Source organism: Choloepus didactylus, chromosome 7, assembly GCF_015220235.1.
Source record: "Choloepus didactylus isolate mChoDid1 chromosome 7, mChoDid1.pri, whole genome shotgun sequence".
Lineage (NCBI taxonomy): Eukaryota > Metazoa > Chordata > Mammalia > Pilosa > Megalonychidae > Choloepus > Choloepus didactylus.
In genome coordinates this window covers 153206842-153224404 of record NC_051313.1, presented here as the reverse complement: position 1 = coordinate 153224404, position 17563 = coordinate 153206842, and the positions used below count along the sequence as shown (strand labels likewise).

The following is a 17563-nucleotide window of genomic DNA, read 5'->3' as shown; positions in this document are numbered from 1 at the left end:
AGGCAGGGTATATATACCCTAAGGTAGAGGGAGTGGCTAGTACGAACGGGTGGCGGCCTAGGATTGGCTGCTGCTGTTGCTAGGGCGGATGGCAGATGTAAGGCTAGCACAGGATTGGTGGCTACTGTTGCTGGGATAGAAGGCAGGTAGTAAAGCTAGCACTCTAGATGTGAATCTTAGGCGCAAACGGCTATCACTTCCATAGAAGGCAACTTAAACTGTTGTTACATCAGCCCCAGCGGCCATGTTGCATATCTCCGGCATCGCTGAGGGTGGATTTTATACATGCTACCTTAATCGTCCCCAACAGGTTATTATCACGAGACCACATTGTTTCTCCTCAATTTAGTCTTCCTTACTGCATTTTCCAAAGTGTGCTGCACAGTGGCATCCTAAAGAGAGTGTTCTTGTAAGTGTGTTTGGGAAGCTTGCCCCTGCTTGATCTCCCTCTTTGAGATCGGCATTTTAAGAGCACCACCAGACTTCAACCTCCCCAAGGATAGGGACCATATCTGTCTTGCCTTACATTGCATTCCCAGTGCCTAATAACAAGCCTGACACAAGATAAAAATGTGCTCATTAAAAATGGTTAAGGGGCCAGGTGAACGAGTCAATGAAAGGCTTGAGAAGTCCTTCAAGAAAGAAACCCAGTTAGCTTTACTGAATCCAGCATTCCTAAAACTTGCATCACAGAGTCCATTTTTCTCTGAATTTCTGCAAACTGCCAGGGCAGGGCCATTCTAAAGGAGTGGGTGGGTTTCCCGCACCTCCCAGGCTGTGGTAAGATGAGGGTAGGGAGAACCCAGGGTGTCTTCCATTTGACCTCTGCACATTTGATAAAAAGTCCTTTTCCCATACCTAACATGTACCTGGACCACCTTTCTCCATCCATCAATTAACTTAGAGAATGCAAACGCTAATTTCACTGTTAGCCTATGGGGGAAAAAGAAACCAAAAAGCAATTAGGATGGTTAGTACCATGCAAATCCGTGATGTGTATCAAAAGGAAACAAGAATTTTCTCTTTTAGGCATTAATGACTTAACCAATTCCGGGCTCCCACCCATTATTAGCCTGATGCCAAGAGTTTAAACAACATTTAAATTTCTCTGTGGGAGGACAAAGAAAGGAGGGTGGCATTTCTAGACTCACAAAGAAATTACGAATGAAGCAATTTTATTTGAACAGAAGTCTTTGTAAAAGGGATTATTGCAAAGGGAATGCAAACTCGAGGGGGACGGGATGGGAATGAAGGAGAGTTCTTTGGCCCCAGTCGTCGAGGTGTCCAATCTTCCTTTCTTAAAGCAGGACTGAGGAACACAGGCAGCTTCAGAACGCCCGGCTAGTATCTGAGGTGGAAACAGCTTCTTTCCCTCATAGGTTACGCTGGGAATAGCACCACGAGCAAACAGCTGCAATGCCAATTGCTTTGGTGCGATGAAAGAGCCAGAAGCTGAATGAATCTGACCGAAACTACAAGTGTTATTCCTGTAGGTAGTTGCTGCCCAAATACAACTGAGGCTCCGCAATCGAAAGCAGGAGGAAATCGGACATTGATAGCCCACGTCTAACACGCCTGGTCCCAAGGGCAGCATCAACCTGTAGAGAAAAAAAAATAAGGAAATAAGAATGCTCCCCTAAGCAATAATCTAATAAGAAGAGTTAAGTTATGGAGGATAATCTTAATGTTATGGGAATGCTCAGGAACAACTATGGTTTGTTAATTTTTGGGGGTATGGTAGGTTTGCAGAAATGTAGTTATTTTAGGTTATTTGATTTTCTTATTCCTTTGTTGGGTTATAGTTTGCTTATTTTCTTGGGGTAGGATAGGAACATGCTGGAAGCAATGCAGTTATTTTAGGTTATTTGTTTTTTCTTATTCCTTTGTTTTGATTTTGTTTCAAATGTTTTTTTAATTGTTTGTTTTGTAATTTTTTGATAAAGTTAAAAAAACAGTGAATGAGTATTAAAAAAAGTAAATCAACAATGGGGGGAGGAAGGGAATGGAATGTTTGGGATGTTCTTTTTTATTTTAATGTTTATATTATTTTTTGGAGTAATGAAAATGTTCAAAGATTAACTGTGGTGATGAATGCACAACTATATGATGATGCTATAAACAACTGACTGTACACTTTGAAGGACTGTGTGTCATGGGAATATATCTCAATAAAATTGCATTAAAAAAAAAAAGAATGCTCCCCCAAAGAAGTCAAGAACACTTGCATAACACTGTCCCCTCAAGCATCCCCAAGCAAAGTTCTTTCCAAACCTAGCCTTCCAGCCACTGATAACCATTAGAAATGCATCTCTCCTCACAGAACCTGGAACTGCTGGTGCTTTGTGAAAAGGACAGATATTTCTAAAGTAGTGGTTTCTGTTTAAGCCTTGAATTAGCTCTCACAATGGGGTAAGTACCCTGTTGAGGCAGTTTGGTTGAGGAAAGCTATTTGGCATTTCATGACACACCTTCCAACTTAAATGGCACATTCGGCATTGTCTTTAGCTGTAAAAGCATCACATTTTGGCAGAGGTTTTCGATGACTGGCATGCTTTCACAATTCTTGCTCTACATAATTTTTTTTTTAAGCCACCTCTGCCCATAAATGCAACACAAACAAGCTGCCTGTGAGTCACAGAAATAGAGCACCCGCTAAGTACATGTAATAATCTTTATGCAATTTGCACCTTAGTCATTGTCTGGCTCCATTATGTAAATACGTAGCGTGCATTGCTTTGAAAATGAGGGCCTGTATAAAAACTACCATTGTAAATAGACTAAATCATAAAGAGATCCACTATGAGTTTCACTAAAAGGAATTTTTTTAAAAAATAAAAGCAGATTTGTTTTGAAGTCATAAGTATGAACTAGCAACTAGGATTTCCATGAATCTACCTTGGGCAGTAATTGTTTTTAAAATCACATGGGAAAAAAAATCATTATGGGTTATCTGAGCATCAGGGGCAAATGCTGAAATCTCTCAACTGCAGTCAACTTTGCACAGGAAAAGGGCACTCAGGCCGAACAAGTGGAACACAGAGTTGGATGATCTAGTTTCCTTTCCTAAGCTTGACCTTAGCTATTATTTCCTCGTTTCCATAACCCCTACTGCCCTGCAGGGAAAGAGGCTCACCAGAAAATCATGTGCCCTCTTGCCAGCACACACAGAAAAGAAAATTATGAACTCATTTTTTTTTTTTTTTTGCAAGGAGTGGGACAGAATCCAATGTTGCTTCCATTTCCAACATAGAATTACTCAAAGTTTTTTCCTTATGCATAAAATGGAGAGACTTGAACCTCAAAGTAAAGTGGGATTCTGTCAGGAAGGTCCCAGAGGAGCTTGGGGAAAATGGGCATCACCTCCATGACATTTTCACACACACTCACACACACACCTATACTCTCCTATGCTGGGCCCAGGGTTGGTCATTCAAGACCCAAACCCCAGCTCTCCTGCGTCCCAAGCCCAGGTCCAAGCTGTAACCCATCATGGCCTCACCCTTTCCCTGGAGTCCTTTTTTGACCCTCAGTAACTCTCAGCAATCAGGGCAGCATCTGCCCATGTGTCTGAGCTGCACTTAGGCTGTAAACTGTATGTCTGCCCTGACCTAAGCTTCTTTACTCTTAAATCCAGAAATCTCAAAAGACTAAATCAAGCACTAATGAATTTCTCATTAGAAGAATATGATTTACTTTTTGCATATTTGTCATGAGAGGAAAAGACATTAATAGAATAAATATTAAATTGATGTTTTCAATGGCTTATTATTCAATGATGGCATTACCCCCGAAATGTCTCCAAATTGTGAGACAGAATGTCCTAGTGGGAGCTCTGAGGTGGGACATGGATCTGTATGGGTTTAGTCCCAACTTTGTTTCCCTGGTCCTCAGAATTCAATGAGCTGCATGGATCTTGAAGGTACAGAGATGAAATTGGATGATTTTGACACTTCACGCATCTGCCCAGCTTCCTAAATCCCTCTTCTTCCTTCACGAAGAAAGGAAATCATGTTCTGTATTTTCAGTTGTGTTCCAAAACATTGAGCAGCCATTGGACACCCTCTCCTTCCTTTCCTCCACTTTGTCTGTGCATGTGTCTGCAGATGGGAGGGTGGATGAGTATTCATGTGTTTTCCAAGGAAAGAAAAAGCAGGACAGGAATTTCCCAGTTGAGTCGGTGTCCTAGAAATAAAAAATGCAGGCATAACTGTCTTTCACCACAAGCTTCTTCAAGATTCGGGGACTACATGACTCCTCTGTCCAGTATGTGGTCAGCCCTGATGACAAATGGCTTGCAAAGCAAAGGGTGCAGGAAGGACAAAAACTATTGAAGGTAATCTGAACTTTCCAACAAAGCGTTTGTGTCAAACACTTTAAAGGAGCATACCTGCACCATTCTTTTCTACCATGTCAAGGAACTGGGACATACCCAAAGTTATCCTTGGCATGGGACAATGTGCTAGGATACTTTATCCTCTTTGCCAGGTCATCTCCAGAAGCAGAAAGGCAGATGAACATGTGGGGAAGAGAAGAAGCACAGTGACCTTTCTCACATCTACACCTTGAAGGGGGCAAGAGAGAGGAGAGACCTGGATAAAAGACAGGATGAAAGGGTTGGCCCATAGTCTCCTTCTGAGAGACTGTGGAATCACATCCACTGCCCAGGTAGCCAGCTGGTGCCTGTGCCTTCCCTACGTACCTGCTGACCCTACTTTAATGAATATAACATAAAGAAAACAGAAGTATGCATTAAAGTTCAGTTCAAGTATACTAGTTGAAGACCAACAAGAGTAAGGCTTTAGTAAACTTCATCAGAGCACTGGACTTCCCGACATGCCTTCTATGGAATGCAAAAGACTTGAGGAAAAAATTCAGATTTGGTACTAACTTCAACTATGGCTGGCTTCTCCTTTCCCATCATTTCCAGTGGTGTTTCCCCAACCTCCGAAACTTTTGCCTGACTGGCCTGGGAGGAGAATGTCCCAGGGCAGTTTATCTGTTACTCCAAGCAACCAAACACCCTCAGCATTCATAAGAGCTAGACCAGATATCATCTCAAAATACTTAAATTTGTAAATACTGCTATAGGGTATAATTTCTTCCACAAAACTCATGAGCAATCCTGAACAGAATGTAGCATAGACATGTTCGAGGTGGTGGCAGGTCTCAACAATAAAGGGACACCCTCTTGCATGCTAGACTTCCATCAAGTGTGACTCAAGTTCATGGCCTAAAATTCACACTTGTCCTCATGCCATAGACAGCCGGGGTGTCCTGTGAGTTTTACATGCAGTGAGCTTATGCTACTTCTTGATCCACCAAACACCTTCTTGCCTCCATACCTCCCTGCCTGCAGGTGCTGTCCCAGTCCTCCTACCTTCTTCTCCTGGTGAACTCCAGTTTCTGCTAATCCTTCAAGACTGGATCAGCTCAGAACCTCTTCAGGATAACACTTTCCATACCTGGGCTCCCTCCAGAACCTGGCTTTTGTACTACTGACTATGCTGTATTGCCATTGCTGGTGAAACTGCTTTCTCCAGTAGCATTTGGAGTTCCTTTAAACAGGGAAGGTCCTTAATCTTCTTACCCCTGGTTCAGTTCCTGGTACGTACAGATGATAGCAAACGATGGTGAACATAGACCTGTACCAGTCTCCCAACAAGGGTGTGAAGGTTAATTTCATGTTTCCATTTCACTAGGTTATGGTGCCCTGCTATATGGTCAAGCACTGGACTGCTTGTTAATGTGAGGGTATTTTGAGACGGAATTTGCATCTATAATCAGTTGATTGCCTCCACAATCAACAAAGGAGATTGCCTTCAGCAAATGAGGGGTATAGTCCTCATCCAATCAGTTGGGGGTCTCAAAAGCCAGAACTGAGATTTTCAGAGGTCAAAAGAAGCCAGAGTCAACTCCAGCATTGGTTCTTGCCAGAATTTCCAGCCAGCCAGCTTCCCCTGGAAATTTTGGACTAAGGACTTCAGCCTCATCTTTATCAGTTTCCGCCTTCCCTATAGAGTTTGGACTTGCCCATTCCCATGGTCATGTGAGACAATTCCTTATAATAAACCTCTTTACATATAGTTTTGTTTCACTGGAGAACCCCAACTAATACAAAGTGTTGGTTGAGTGTCTATCATCAGGCATCAATCTGGAACGACCCCTATGGAAAATAAAGAATAAATTGAACACACATCTTCCTTCCCTAAATAGCTTATAATTTTGTTGGGAAAGCAATACCAGTGATACTATATCATATAAGAAAGAATATACTTTACATGACAAATAGTATGCTATAGACAAATTTCTAAAGTAACTCAGGAGAGACTGATGGGGCAACACTGGTTAGGGAAGCCCCATGGGAGGAGATGGCCTTGAGCACTGGGAATGTAAAAGAGGGACAGGCTTCAGAATTAAGAGGAGAGGTGACAGGTCCAAGGCTCAGTGGGAACTGAGAGTCTCTCGAATGCAGGGTCGTGAACACTTGAATGCAGGACATGGGTCTATTGGTCCTGTGTAAAATGCTTGCTAATCATGCCATCTTAGCTAAATTCCTTAGATTCTCTCTGCTTCAACTTCCTCTGTAAAACAGGGGAAATAACAGTACTGTCTTCAAACAGTCGGCATGAGGATTGAATGAGATAATGCATGGGAAACCCTTAGCATAAGGCAGCCTCAAAGCCCTCTTGAACATGAATGACCCAGTGAGACGAGCCTGCCTGTCTAGGAGCCAGTAAGAAGACCTGTAGAGTGTGGCTGTCTACCCAGAAGTGGTTGAGCATCAGGGTAGAAAGACATGGTGGGCCTGGATTAAGGGGCTTTGGAAACCAAGGAGGTGCTGAAAGCTGATGCAGGAAGAAATGGGAAGCCTCGGGAGGAATTGCTTTTGCATCGCTGAGAAGAGCTGCCTGCCTGCTCCAGACCATTCTCCTGGTACCATGGTTCCTAGATGGTGGCAATGGCCTGCTCACATTTAACGAGTTCCCATCCAGCACACCAACATAGCTAATAGGTGGTTCCAACAATTAAATGTTTTTCATTCCTTGCTAAACCTTCTGCAGTGCTTGCTTACTAGGTGGGTTTTTGTTTTGTTTCCATGAACAAGGAGTGCCTAAAATAGTCTAAAATAATGAAATCTCTTCTCATCTCTAACTCTGTGCAACCCTGTAACCTCAGACAAGTAACACTACCTGTCTCAATTCCCTCCTGTTCAAAATAAAGGTGACAACATCAGAGAATTATGAGAATTAACATCCATCAAATCGATTTGAATGTGGGGGACCTATGGTCTAAAACAGCTATAGTTAATATTTTATCAAAAAAGAAAAACTGTAATGGTTGAACCTTTCCATCTTGCTTCCCCTGGATTTATCTCTTTCCTATTTTCATGTATCTGATTACCCCTTGGGGATGGGAAAGGTTTCCCTCAAAACACAATAATGTATGCTGTCATTTTCACCCCTTCTGCTACCTACAATACTTCTCATTTATTCCAAATCTCCACGCTTTTCTCAAATCATGAAAACTACCATATGGTCTGTTGCTAGCAACCCAAAGCCTTTTTTTTAAAGTTCTACCAGCTCCAATTGTTACATTTTCAAGAATTTGTGAACCGGTCCTGAGACACCTGGTAATTTCCATGGTGGGGGATTTATACCACAGAAATCAGCAAACGCTGTAAACCATGGCTTGACTTTTTGCTCTGTTGACAGTCTGGACTTAAGAAAGTGATTGAGAAAATATTAAGAGTACAGCTTAACCTAAAAATGTGTCTTATCTGTAGCCATTACATTGTGAATAGTAAAAAATAATTGAAGAAATACTTTTCCAGTATTTGAAAACTACTGTTTGATTCAGCAAAGAAGTTGCTCACCTGATGTCTTCATTTTCACTTTCATCTCACTTATTAATGAAAAACAGAATACCCACCAACTTTCACCCTGGAACCACATTTGGAGAGCCCATTAGTAATCACTTACCAACATGCCACTGAGTTTCCCCAAACGCTCTCCCCAACATTGAATTCCTGGGGAAAAGATGGCACTTGGTGATTTCTCTCCCACAGAGACTAAGCCAGCCACCCCTGCTCAGCCCACCCGCTCTAGCTGGATTCTGCCAACAGCCACGGGGTCTTTCCTTCAACTTGGCATTTCCAGAAGCAAACAGGGCCCCCCAAAGAGGTCCTCCTGTGAGTAGCATCTACTCCTCCCTTGTCTGCTCACAGGCATTGGAGTTTGAGAATTTCCTAACAGTGAGATGCCTCAAAGGTTGTGCTATAGATAGGAGTACGTCTTAAGTGAGTCATATATACATGACTGAAAGGAAAGTAACATCCCTGCAGGCTGCGTATCATCAAATATTTAGGACAAACTTTAAGGAAACTCAACTTGGCCTCATTTTTCTACTCAGTCTGTTTGCACTTTCAGAAAATTTGCACCCACGTGTAGTTTTTCTTGCAAACTAATGGCACCTGCAGTCAGCTGATTGGAAGCGTGAGTACCCAGCAAGGAATTACAATTAGACAATCACAGTTGAAATGCATTTACTAAAGGAAATAATCAATTTGAGATAGCACTTACATTTTTCAAGTTTTTTACAGACAAGCTATATTATCTCAAACATACAAGTATGGGCAAACCACTTCTGAACTTAAAGCCAGTTGTAGTTCCCATTGTCCACCAGATAAATGCCAGATCCTTTAGCAAGGCACGCAGGCTCCTCACTGCCAGGTCCAATATGTTCTGTCTTGTTTCCCCTTTTGCACCTTCCCAAAAGCACCCTGGCTCTGATATTCCCCGACCATGACGTTCTCAAAGGTGCCACTGAGTGTCTCCAGGGGCTTCTGCCACTGCCCTTCTCCTCTTCCTCACTGGAAAATGACCACTTAACTGAACTCAGCACTGAAGGACTTTAGCCCCCAGGTAAAGCCAGTCAACACCTCTCCAGCAGTCCCATGGCAAAACTGCCACATGAATTATATTATGATGGAATTGTCCCATAGGCCTGCATCTTTGCAATTAGACTATGAACTTCTCCAGGGCAGGGCTGGTGTCCAGCTCATCTTTGTACCAGCCCCTGCCCCTAGATGAAACGCCGAAGCCTGCCAGTCCCAGGAATGTTCTGGGCATTTAGTTCTGCTCTCTGTGGCTCCATGGTGGGGGCACCTGAGGAAGGGGCCTCAGGCCTCACGGCTGGGGACAGGAGCAGGGTCTGGTAGGCTGGTGAGCTGGGAGAAGCCCTCCCACCACCATATGGCTAGAGTAGAGGTTTCACATCCTGGAGCACCTCCTTATGCGGCTTACGTTATTTTACCTTTATTAGTAAAATATCTGCCAGCTACATGAGATTTCTATCCACAAGTGACTTGATATATTTTCCACAAAATCAGTTTGAAGTTTGAACTTGTCTCTCCTGACTCAAAGCACCACTATTCATCCAGTTGCCCAAGCCAAGGGTAGGTCCCTCCATGACTCTCAGCAACGAGCTGAGCTGAAAGTGCAAGCAATGGCAGCTCTGGAGCACCTCCCTCATCCACCACACCCTCTCCGTCCCCAGTGGCACTGCCCCCATGCACAGGCTCACCATCATTCTCCTGGGTAACTCTCAAATCATCCTCCAGCTCCATTCCAGCTCCCTGAAATTAATCCAAAGCCTCTGCTTTTTCCCATTTCATACCAAATAAAGTCCAAATTCCTAAGCCTGGCTTTCAAATACCCTATGACCTGCCCCATCTACCTGTTGCATTTTGTCCTCATCATTTGCTGAAGTCAACCCTCCTCTGTTGCTCACCAGAAGAGCATGTGTTTGCACAATAGGTGTGTCCTCCCATGCCTTGTGCCCTTGTCCATCTCTGGTCAATGGAGTGCAGCCACCAACTAAGGAGGCCATGCCTGCCCACACTCACAGCTTGGACACTTCCCCACAGGAGCCTCCTGCACCAGGGAGACCACTGGCTGTCTCTAAGATTTAAGAATAGTTTAGTGAGAAGAGGAGTTTTTTGAAAAATTATGGCTAACCTAAACACACATGTATCAAGAGCAATTTTTCTATAAAGGCCATAAAAAGCCTCATTCCACAATTTCAAAGGCAAGGACACCAGTTGTTTTGTCTATCCAATGCCCTAACTTTGAGGGACTGCCAAAGTCCCCCAGCTCAGCCATCATATTCCAGAGGAGGAGACTTAGGATAAGAAAACAAAAGCTCCAACCACATAATGATGACTTCTACCTCCCCATGCCTATAGGAAGATCCAAACACCTGTAAGCAACGCATCGACAAGGATGGTCTATGAGCCCCAAGGTTTCCTGACATGTCAGATGGCATAGTAATAAAGCACAGGCATTGCTATGTCTACGGGCACAAATGTAGCTCAGAACCTCGTGCTGGAGACCAGATCTGGCTTGACCGTGTTCTGTTGACCAGCTCTCCAGCCAGACTCTTGGGGATTCCAGAGACTGCATTGCAGGGGTGGCTGAGGTGGTCCCTGACTCTCTCCATTCCTACACCTCCCTTCTGAACAACTGACCTAGGTGCGATTGTGTGTGAAGAAAGGAGGAACCCATCTGCTAACGGAGAGGGCATGGGCTAGAAAAGAGAGGCCCATTTGCTATCATGCCATAAGCACAGCACGAATGTACATTGTGGTGAGCATAACAAAGAGCACAGCTCTGCATTCCACAGATACTTACTGCCTGAAGCAGGGAGGGCAGGGATGGCAGGTTAGAAAAGGGGCAAGCCCTTTCTCCAGCCTTGTGGAGGTCAATGGGAATGAAAGAGGCAGTAGTGGTGCTAGCAAGTCACGTGGGTAAGAATGGCTCAGACTCAGAAGGGGAGGCTAGTGTCCTGAAGAAGGCATGCCTGAGCTGAGACCTGCAAGGTTGGAAAGAGTTAGCCTGTTGGAAGGGAATGGAAGGTGGGAAGGGAGAGCTTAAAGGAGACAGAAATTAGAGTACAGGTTGCTGAGGCGGGGGTGGGGTGGGGTGGGGGAGAGAACAGTGTGATGGACAGTTAATGCAGAATGGGTGCAGGGTTTCTGTTTGGGGTGCTCAAAAAGTTCTAGTAATGGATGGGAGTAAGGGTAGCACAGCATCAAGAATTGATTAATCCCACTGAATGGTATGCTTGGGAGGGTTGAGATAAGAAAGTTTACATTGTATATATATTTTCACAATTAGAAAAAAAGAGAGACTAAAAGGCAATGACATTTAAAATTAATATATGATCTTGGACTGGATCTAATAATGGATAAAATGTCCAAAAAGGCATTATTGGGACAATTGAAAAAATTGGAATACAGAGGATATGGTTTAAATCAGTATTAAATTTCTTGATCTCAATGATTGTACCTAACGTGGTTACATAAGTGAATATCCTCGTTCTTCAGAAACATAAATGAAAGTATTAAGTGTTAAAAGAGTATAATGATGTATGCAAACTACTCTCAAATGTTTAGAAAATAGATAGATAAATAGATACATGTAGAATAGTAAAACAATAGTGGCAAAATGTTAAAAGTTGGTAAACCTGGGTATCTGGGTAGGGGTAGACTGGAGTCCTATGTATCATTTTTGTGTTGCATTTGAAACTTTCCTGTAAGTTTGAAATTATTTCAAAATAAAAAGTTTTTTTTTCAAAAAGGGGAGATTCAAGAGGAGAGGTAAACAGAGGTCAGCACCAGGAAGGGTCTTGTCTACTTAGCAGTTAAGGAGCTTGGCTGTAGTCACATTTTTTTTTTTTTTTTTTTAGCTATAATCAGAGAACAGGGGGCTCTTAGGAGTAGGAAAACATGAGCCTGGGAGCCCAATTAGAAAGCTGAGGCTGAAAAACAGGCAGGAGAAAATGGTTCCCTAAACTAGGGCTAGTGGGTCATGACGAAGTATACAGATTAAAAGATATTTAAGAGATAGAACCAAAAGTATTGTGGCCTAGACTGGATTAAGTCAAATCCCCTGACCTGAGTTTTCACGGCAACTTTTTGGGCAGACATAACACATTTCGTCTGTTGCATTTTTAGTGTGATCCATCTTTCCCATTCCACTTCAAGTTCTGTGACGGCAGGCGTGTGTCTTTTTGCTGACTGCTACTCGCAGTATCTAGTGCACTGTCTGCTATGGAGCAGTCACTGCACATCCGGTGGAATTGCTGGTAGCTGGATAAATTAAGCCATGAGGAGAGCACACTGGAAGACGGGGAAACTGACCAAAGCTGGCCAGGTGCTCTGAGAAGACAGGTGAGATTAGTCTAAGAAATATCCACTGGGTTAGAAACAGGAAGGAAACATTTTGAAAGTTAGGGGAGAGTTACAATAATAATTTTGGCCATCAAAGGGAGGATAAAGTTGGGGAGAAAGTTAGGGAGTCGAGTAAATGGAGGTGTGAACAAGCCCCTCAAAAATCAGTGGTTTGGTGGGAAAATAATGAGGAAGAGATGGGAGAAGAGGACTGGGATCACGCATTTTCTTTAAGATTTCAATTCTAGGTTACAAGAATATGGATCAGTCCCAGAAAATGATAGTGTAAGTGTTGAGAAAGAGGTCAAGGAACTGACAAGCCCTCTGGCTATTTACATTTAAGTCTGAACTCATTCAATTCACATTAAGTGAAATTAAAAATTCTCAGTGGCACGAGCTACATTCCAAGTGCTCAAGAGCCACATGTGGCTCTCAGCTATTGTATTGGACTGCACAGGTCCAGAACATTCTGTCACAGCAGGAGATTCTGTTGGACAGCCCTGCTCTGAATATGTCCAGAAGAAGAAGACCAAGAGGCTGCTCCAGGCTTTTCTTCAGTGGCACCTCCATCCAGGGAAGGGACTCAGATTTACCTCGTTCAATGCAGGCCTGCAGAACAGCTCATCGGAACATGAACTCGTGAGCAGAACAAGTGTCCCTTCTCCGGGGAAGCAGGACATGATCACAGCCTGAGAAACTCCTCCAAGGTGTATGTGAAGTACCATGGCAAGGAGAGATTCAGAAAATCTTAGGACTCTAGATTCATTCTGGAATAAAGTGAGACACCCTGGGGACATGCTCAACAATTGGCACTGGGTGTAAGAGCTCAAGTGGCTTGGGACTGTGGGATGGGTGGCATGACTATTTAACCTGGTGATTCTCAACCCTGGCTACACATGAGAATCCTTTAGGGGTGACCAGGCTCCACTGCAATTGAATCAGAGTTATGGAGAGGGACACCAGGCATTGATATCATTTCAGAGGTCCCAAGTAGTTCAAATGTGTCATTTGGACTAAGAACCACTGGTTTAGCCCAATGAGATGCTACATCTCTTTTGGTCGTCCCTTCCTTTCCATATTTCTCCATAGGCACACACTGGGAATAAAATCAGTAGAAAATCAGAATTCCTTTCTCTTATTTTAATATACATTCTTGGTCAAGTATATTAATATAAAATTGATGCTGTTTTTAAAAATGTGGTACATACCATGGTGGAATATTATTTGACCATAAAAAGGAATGAAGTTCTGATGCATGCTACAACAATGACGAACCTTGAAACATTATGCTGAGCGAAATAAGGACAAATACTGTATGATGTCACTCATGAAATATGTAGAAATAGCAAACTCATAGAGTAGATAGGAGATTAGAGTTTACTAGGGGATTGGAAGGAGGAGGAAAAAAGAGTTGTTGCTTGATATGTATAGAGTGCTTGTAAATGTTGGAAATTTTTTTAATTAATTTTTTAAAAATTAGTGTTGTTGATCATTTATAAATTGCTCTTAGAAAAACTCCGATTGTCACTTCTATAGCAATTTTCTCCAAAAGTCTCTGGAACAAAAGTGAAGAGTACCCACTTCAGGTTTCTCTCTGCTTCAATGCCCTACCCCAACTTCCAATCATTCAATATTTGAAGGAGTCATTGTTATTTCATTTGTAGTCAGCTTTATATATTTGATGTGCAATTTGCATACATAGTTGAATCTTTCACCAGAATTTCCCAGCAAGCATTTATCAGCCTAAAAAGCTTTATTAATTTGTTTTCTTTCTGCTTACGGAAACTATTTAATTTTAAGTATATCTGAAATGTGTAAGCATCAAAAACTGACTTATGCCCCAATATTAGGCTGATCAGCATTTAGACAGGGAGTCATAGCATTTTGGAAACCAAAACCCCATCACTTCATTTTACAGAAGAGCCCAGGGCAGTGAGGGGCTTGCCCAAGGCAGGCTAATTAATGCTACAGCTAAGGCTAGACCACCATGCTCCTGAATCCCAGCCAAGAGCTCTGCAATGATGGAGGAGGAGGCTATGGAATTACCAAAGAAAACAAGGATTTGCTCTATTTCGACAATTTAATTTTTAAATTGAAATTGTAAAACTTTATACTGAGTCATTCAAATCCCCAGATCCTTTTAATGCAAATAATCATTTAGGACAGAGATGCATGTGTATATCTCCCTTTCACCAAGGCCTTGGAGCCCTTCTTCGCCCCCTACTCAAGATCTTAGCACCCATCCCCGCAGGCTGATGAAAGGGTGTCAGGCTCTCTATGAAGCACCTGCCTCATCTCATTTCATCCTCCCCATGATCCTCCAATATGGCTACTATCATTCTGTCCATTTTGCAGGGTGGGAAACTGAGATTGAGAGATGTCATGTAAATGTACCCAAGGTCACCCAGCTTGGAAGGGGCTGAGCTGATATTTGAACTTGGACCTGACTAACTTGTGCCCAAGCTCTGCACCACCAGGATGCACTGGCTTCAAGTCAATCCTGGAATGTGGACCTCAATCCTTTGGTTCGGAAGGCTTCCACTCTCCTTCAAATGTTTCCGTGCATAATTCACAGGCCCTGGTCACCACCAGCAGGGCCCTCTGCTTCTGCCTGACCCTCCTCCTCATCACAGCCTGCCATGTCATCCATGGTGACCCACTTCCTGTCGTATGGAACTATTCAAAGTATCAAATTAGATCACTACCCAAAGAAAAACCCACAGTCATGATTCAGAATCAACCTACACATTCTAGCCCATTAATTAGATGATGACACATCCACCTCTCCAAATTTCATCCAGATACCTGCACCACCTCTTGCTGTGATTTCTTGAAGCTCACAATGATTAGGTGCTTCTCCAAAACAAACCCTTGTTCACTTAACTCTAAAGTCTGCTCAGCAAATTAAAGCTCCAGTTGATGCCCTCCAGGAACCTACCTTGACAGTTAATTTGGAGAGGTTTCCCTCTCACCCTTCTCTGTTCCTCAAGCTCAACTAGAAGATAATCACCAACACTCACTAGTTGTGTTTTGACAAAACTGGTTTGGCACAATACTCAGATGCAAGAAGGTTATTCTTTTTAATCATTACATGGTTGTTCTTAACATAAGAAAGATATTGCACAGAACACTTTCATTACCACAAGGAAACAAGATCCTTCCATAACAGATCAACAGACTTGCTAAATATAGTTCTTTTATAGCTGTAAGAACCCCCTTCCCTTATAATGTCACACATTTTAGGAATGTTCCCAAAAGGCTTTCTATATCAGGTCATAAAAATGGAAGGTAAGTCTCTCTCTAGGGATCTTGCTGGGCTATTTTGAGTAGATCAGCTCCCATAACACTTTCCATTCATCAATTCATTCAATGGACTTTTGTTGAGCAGGTCTTGTGCTGCGTGCTAGAGATACACTCACACATACACACCCACAGAGTGCTCCAGTTTAAGCTTAAAGAGGACATAGTCTAGCAAGGAAAGCAGATACATATCTGACAGTACAGTGTAAGAAGCACATAATGCAAGCACAGGTCCTATGGGAGCACAGAAGAGAGACACTGGATCCAAACCACAAGAAGCTTCCCAGGGGAGGAGGTAGCTGAGTGGCACCTCTTACAGCTAATACAAAGAGGGAAATACAATCAAAATTAGTTGGTGAACTGAATGAATAGATGAATCAATCATCCATCAGTCCACAGTGGAGTGATAGACATGCAAACAGTGACAATAACTATAGTAGGTTTGCCTAAGATACTCTGGGATCATGGAGTTGCCGAGTCTTGAGCTCTGCAGAGCCCAGAGAGGGCTCCCAGGGAAAGAACTGCTTCAAGGCAGACAGAAGGAGTGGACTAGGCGAGGAAGAGCTTTACAGGTTGCAGGGAGCACCTGCACATGAGGGCAGGGAAAAGGAGAGCTCAGCATGTTGGGGATCATTGGACTTTCCCGTGCAGTGATAACTTGGAGTGAGGGGCCAAGGTGGGGAGGCTGGGTATGTATCTCAGGTCATTGAGGATGGCCACGTAGATGTTGGAGATTCAGAAAGGGCCCTGTGGTGGTGATATGGCAGGTGGCCTGGGAGAGTCCATCATCCAGAGTCCATCACAATGACTCCAGGAGAAACAATGAGGTCTGTGGTAGGACTGCTGATGTGCAAAGGAGAGACTGGGTTGAGTTTCTAAATAATCTGCATTTAAGGGATAGTTAACTTGGATGCGAATGGTGGACGGAGAGATGAATCTAAGCTGACTCCTGATACCCTGGCTGGGTAAATCAGGTAAGAGAGGAAATCCAGAAGTAGAAGCCAATTTGGAAACAAGTTAGCTCAGTCTGGGACCTGCTCAGTTTGACAATCCCATTAGAAATGCCCAGTGTGAACAGTTGGCTATGTGGATTCAGAAGAAGACTGTGAGCTACAAATCCTTCAGTATAATTTTTTTTCAGATCCCAGAATTTAGTCACCCCAAAGTATATGCCATTCAAGGCTATCATCTTGATCTTGGTGAGAATTTAAAATTTTAAGTAAAGAATTTATTTCAAAATTCCTGAGTTTTTGAATGATTTTATTGCTCTCTACTGTTTTAGCCATATTTCATTGTTACCTTGGAAAGCCACTTTTTTCCTTTTATTTGACTCATGATTATTATTTCTTTCACATCTCCCTATTGACTCATGCCTTTATCAAGAACAAACCTAAATCCTAACTCTTAGAGGTGGTGATGTGAAGTCTTTTCCACTGAAGAAGGATTCGTGGAAAGCAGATGAGAAGATATCAAGCCTAGCAAGACAGCAGCATCTCTGAGGACCCTTCCCTCATGGGCACCTTCCAGCCCAGCAGGATGGCTGAACAGACCAGCAGCTTGGGCTGCCGGGACCACCCCTGGCATGGCCCCTGGATGAGCAGAAAGGTTCAGCTGCAGTGCCCCCATCTTTGCCCCAGGTCACCTGTTGTGAAAACGGACACCATTTCTCAGACTCCTACATTTTGTCATGCTTTGGGCTCAGTACTTTATGTACACTACCACCCCCAATCCTGCCCAAAACCCTTGGGCAGATATTAACATCCCCATGTGGCCAATGAAGAAATGGAGGCTTCTAGAGATCAAGAGACTTGGCCAAGATCACCGAGCAGATACGGGATTCAAACAAAAAATTCAGTCTGATTCCAAAGCCTTTGTTTAACCACTACAGGATATTGCTTCCCCAAATGCTGTGTCCTTGGGATCCTGTCACTTCATGTCTCCTTCTCTCATTCCATAGAAGCATAAAGAAACTTGCCCAGCCACCACCCAGTCATCCATAAGTGTTTGGCTCTGAGTTGCAGAATCTAAGTTTCT

The 17563-nt window shown here is 43.2% G+C and overlaps 1 long non-coding RNA gene across 1 annotated transcript in view; it reads right to left on the bottom strand.

Annotated features, from left to right (window-relative positions):
- Positions 1-1175: 1175 nt before the first annotated feature.
- LOC119540097 overlaps positions 1176-17563 on the bottom strand; it is a 48600-nt gene continuing 32212 nt past the window's right edge. Inside the window, exon 3 of the long non-coding RNA XR_005218037.1 lies at positions 1176-1598. This is a non-coding gene — a long non-coding RNA (uncharacterized LOC119540097). The remainder of the gene's footprint in view (positions 1599-17563) is intronic.